Source organism: Labeo rohita, unplaced genomic scaffold, assembly GCF_022985175.1.
Source record: "Labeo rohita strain BAU-BD-2019 unplaced genomic scaffold, IGBB_LRoh.1.0 scaffold_2125, whole genome shotgun sequence".
NCBI classification, from domain to species: domain Eukaryota; kingdom Metazoa; phylum Chordata; class Actinopteri; order Cypriniformes; family Cyprinidae; genus Labeo; species Labeo rohita.
The window spans coordinates 1,030-5,494 of record NW_026128358.1 but is presented as its reverse complement, the minus strand read 5'-3'; the positions used below and the strand labels follow the sequence as shown (position 1 = coordinate 5,494).

At 34.2% G+C, this 4,465-nt stretch overlaps 1 long non-coding RNA gene across 1 annotated transcript; it reads right to left on the bottom strand.

The window, feature by feature from the left end:
* Window positions 1-433: 433 nt before the first annotated feature.
* LOC127159377 (uncharacterized) lies at window positions 434-4,132 on the bottom strand. The gene is made up of 3 exons (XR_007826431.1): window positions 1,211-4,132; window positions 1,019-1,099; window positions 434-930 (listed from the first exon to the last, which is right to left on the bottom strand). It is a non-coding gene; the product is annotated as an uncharacterized LOC127159377 (long non-coding RNA).
* Window positions 4,133-4,465: the final 333 nt, after the last annotated feature.

Here is a 4,465-nt window from a genome sequence, read left to right as displayed (position 1 = left end):
TTTGAAATTCATTATCTTTATTATTTATTATTCATTACCCCACCCCGTCCCCAATTTCAACCAATCTCATCTGGTCACCCTAATGCTATCGGTCTAATCAGATTCAATGATCCATGCTAAGCTATGCTAAAAGTGCTACCGCCAGACCCAGAGATCAGCTGAATGGATTCAAAAATGGAATTATTAGAAAATCCTGCACACCCAAGGTGGTTTTGGACCCATAAAAACTATTGCCACAAAGATGTTAGTAAAAATATTTTTCTTTGAATCTAGAAACTGCCACCATCTTTAAAAAAAACAAATAATAATTTCCTTGCCGCAGACCCAAAAGCGCATCCTCAGCCTCTGTCATCTTTAATGTTCTGGTCTTCTGTCACGTATCGTGCAAGGAAGAGGCGAACGAAGACGAAAATCAAAGATAAAGTCTTTATTATATTCCACAGGTAAATCCAAAACAGATAAACCCACAGTAGGAAGAAAACACGCATGCACTGACGTTAACATAGACGTGACCGGACTCCAAACACTGAACAGAATGCAACTTATAAAGACAGGTGATAACAATAAACTAAATTAAGGCACAGGTGATACAAGGTTAACTAATGATGACTAAACGAGGACAGGAAACAGGAACGACCAAATATGGGCACAAGAGGGAGAAACCAAACTAAACAGTCCACAGGGGTGTGACACATTTAATATCAACTATTACAACATGGAAAAAGTCTTAAAATGTTTAATGTAACGATCAGATGAATCAAGTTTAGAAAATGGCCAGATATTATATGTATAAACAAACATCCTTGAAAGCTGCATGAAAATATTCATAACATCATTGAGATGAAGATACATTTTTGCTGTAATTTGGCCTTTTATTATTAGAGAGTATTTTATTCACTATTTCCTCTCAGTGCTGTCAGTTCTTCCTCCCTGCAAAATAATTCAACAAAAACATTTACTGAGCTCTCATGACTAAAGACTTTGTTCCAGATCAATGTGAATCATCTCAAAAACTCACCAGCTCTTCTTGCACAGATGATCTGAAGAAGAATCACAGTAGGAGCAGCAAACACTGCAAACTCAACAATAATCACAATCACTGCAGGAAAGATGAGACACACAATCAAGAGAAAAAAAACAGACTCAATCTGTGAAACTAGAAATGAAATCAAAGGTATAAAACAACAAACAGTGCAAAGACGTGTCGTACCTCTGAATATTGGTCCAGCAGCTGGATCTGTGATAATGGACATATAAACCAAACATCATCATCACATCGTACTTGAACTTCACATCACAGAAATGATAAATGAACTTGTGCAGTTTGTGTTTCATCATCAGTGTTTCAGTGCAGTTGATGTGAAGAGACGTGTTACTGTATAATTCATGTCTTCATTATATGAGAGTGAAACCATAAACCTTCAGCTTGTCCTGAATTAATGACATTATTGATTATTATAATTACTCCTTCATGGGTCACGCTATTCAGATTTATGAAATACTATAGTCTATTATGGCCTGTATGACCCATGTAGGATTTTTAAGCATTTTTATGCATTATGTATCTTTGACCACTACTATTTCACAATGTCAAACTAAAGAGTAGCTAAAATCATGTGTGTGATATAAGAAGATAAAATATTAATAATGAGCTGTCAAGGGTTTTATCTTTTTTTAAAGCTATTAACTAATTAACTAATAATGCATTAGGTGCTTTCACAGCGCATAACATTTGCTGTAAGAACTCATTTGTAGGAAGTAGCCATCATGGTGTTTTCTAGAAAAAACAAATTTCCCCCTCGAGCTGTTTTCCTGTTGCATTTGCACAAACCAGGCACTATCTAAAACAAGTGATTTATTTATTTATTTATTTTTTTTTGGTAACAGTCGTTAAACAAATAAAACAGCAAAGCAAAAAAATAAATAAAAATAAAACAAAACAAAACAAGTGTTAAGTGTTTCCGCACAAAGTAGTTCCTACTAAAATCTATAATTAAGATGTCTGAAGTAGAGAAACTGAAGTAAATTGGACAAAGGCTTTAATGGCTGTTTTAAAGTCATCATCTACATTATTTGAGGATGAACGGACATTGAAAAAATGCACACGCAGTAGTCCAAATGTGAGTATCTCACGTACATTATGTAAGTTATGGCTTAAGTGAACGTAAACAGGTGGGTAAAAATTGAATGTGTGTCAGTATTACATACATGTCTTCAAGTATAATAAGTACTCCTTTTTCCATACTGTTAAAGGGATAGTTCACCCAAAAAAGAAAATTGTCATAATATATTCAAGTTTTCCCAAATTCAATCCTTGATTCAAATTTATCATAAGCTTTGATTTGGTCTAAAAAATTAATGATTATAGCTACCAAAATAAATGTTAGTAACTGCAGTTTGATTAAAAGTAATGACTAAAATTTGACAAAAATGCAGTGACTTTTCATCGACTACAACTAGACTAAAACTATAAAAGATGGAAAGTGATTGTGTGTGTGGACCAAGAAATTTGGCTGCTGAAAATATTATGTTTTATTTTAAATAAACAATTTAAAATTCAATTTAATGCGACTGAACAAAATTCAAAGATCCGATCTTGTGTCTGCACCAACAACCTTGTATTATAATCACCAGTAATATTCAATATATCAGCCACCTCTAGAAATTATGTTGTATTTTGCTTTTTGTATATGAAGAGTGGTTTGTGTTTGTAATATGTAATATTTTTGTAGCTATCTGGAGTTATTCATTTATTTTGCAGGATCAGTAAAGATTTGTTACTGGAGATACAGTGTGGAAACACAGACCAGTACTGAAGAGGTGATGTTAGTTTTGTGATGAATTGTTGTCCAGTCAGCTCACCCTGATCACACATTACCAGTTAAAAGTGCAATAAAGTCACTATACCTATGGATTTTAAATGAGGTGAATCTTTTCCACTTGCGAGTAATATATTCCAACCTGTGCATTTACAGATCCACCACTAATCATCATATATTTTACAGGTAACAAACCCAAGGAAGGGGGTTCAGCTTTGTTGTGCCAGCCATGATAAATACAGGAACATTCTTCATGAAAATGTGCGAGAGAAGCTTACACGGCAAGATGAGAAAAAAAAATGAAGGTATCTTTCTTAATTTTCATGGATTTTGGGATATATTTGGGTAATTGATAATTATGTTTTAATCCATGTAAAGTAGAAATAGAATGTTTGTAAAAATGTTGTCTATTTTTAAAGTCTAGTGTCAGTAAAGATGGTGTGGTCAGGAATTGTGGTGTTTGTGGGAAATGTGAAGGAACATCTCCAGCACTACTATGATGTTGCCCTGATGATTGAGGTAATTCACCTCTTAGGTGATTCAGATGTGCTCACAAGTTTACATACACCTTGCAGAATAAACTGCTTTATCAGAGCAGAAATTGCATTTTTTTAAAAATGATTCTACCCCTCTACCCTCTTACTGCTTAAATTATTAACATTAACATAACTTTGGACTGTAACTGTCTATTGCTTTTACTCAACTGAACCATTTATAATGTTTTGTAACAATTGTTTTTGTTTTTTCTTCCCTGCCTCTTTGGAATATTTCCGTTCACACATACTGTGGAGAGATGCTGTTCTGACATTCATGACATTTGACGTTTACTGCTGATGAAGAGCTTCTGGGACATTGACAGACAGCACTTCCCAACAAGTTCATCTGGAGTTCTTTTTTGTTTTAATTAAGTTGGCTTGGGAAAGCCAACTTACTGAAATCCTATTTAAACTTCTTCTTCTTCTTCTTCTTCTTCTTCTTCTTCTTCTTATTTTTCTGACCGCAAATTTTTTGGACACTAACTCCTCCTAGACCGTTCAAGCTACATACTCCAAACTCGGGTCAGATCTTCCTACTGTTCTGACTTAGTGTGCTATATCTTTTCAGACTGGTTTGAGTTACGGTTTTCTTAAAAATTAATATTAAAAATCATAAAAAGTCCCATAGACTTTCATTGACCAAAAGTCCATGTCTGTTTGAACTATGTTTAATGTAAACTGCTAGAAGCCATTGATACTCAATTAAGCTTTAAGCTATCTATGTTCTTTCTAACTAATAACTAATCTATCTATCTATCTATCTATCTATCTATCTATCTATCTGTCTATCTATCTATCTGTCTATCTATCTATCTATCTATTAATGTATGCTAAAATAATGCTAGCGACTTGCAAGTCATGCTAAAATCATGTTACCGACTTGCTAGTCATGCTAAAATCATGCTAGCGACTTGCTAGTCATGCTAAAGTCGTGCTAGCGACTTGCTAATCATGCTAAAATCGTGCTAGCGACTTGCTAGTCATGCTAAAATCATGCTAGGGACTTGCTAGTAATGCTAAAATCATGCTAGCGACTTGCTATTCATGCTAAAATCATGCTAGTGACTTGCTAAAATCATGCTAGCGACTTGCTAGTCATGCTTAAATCCT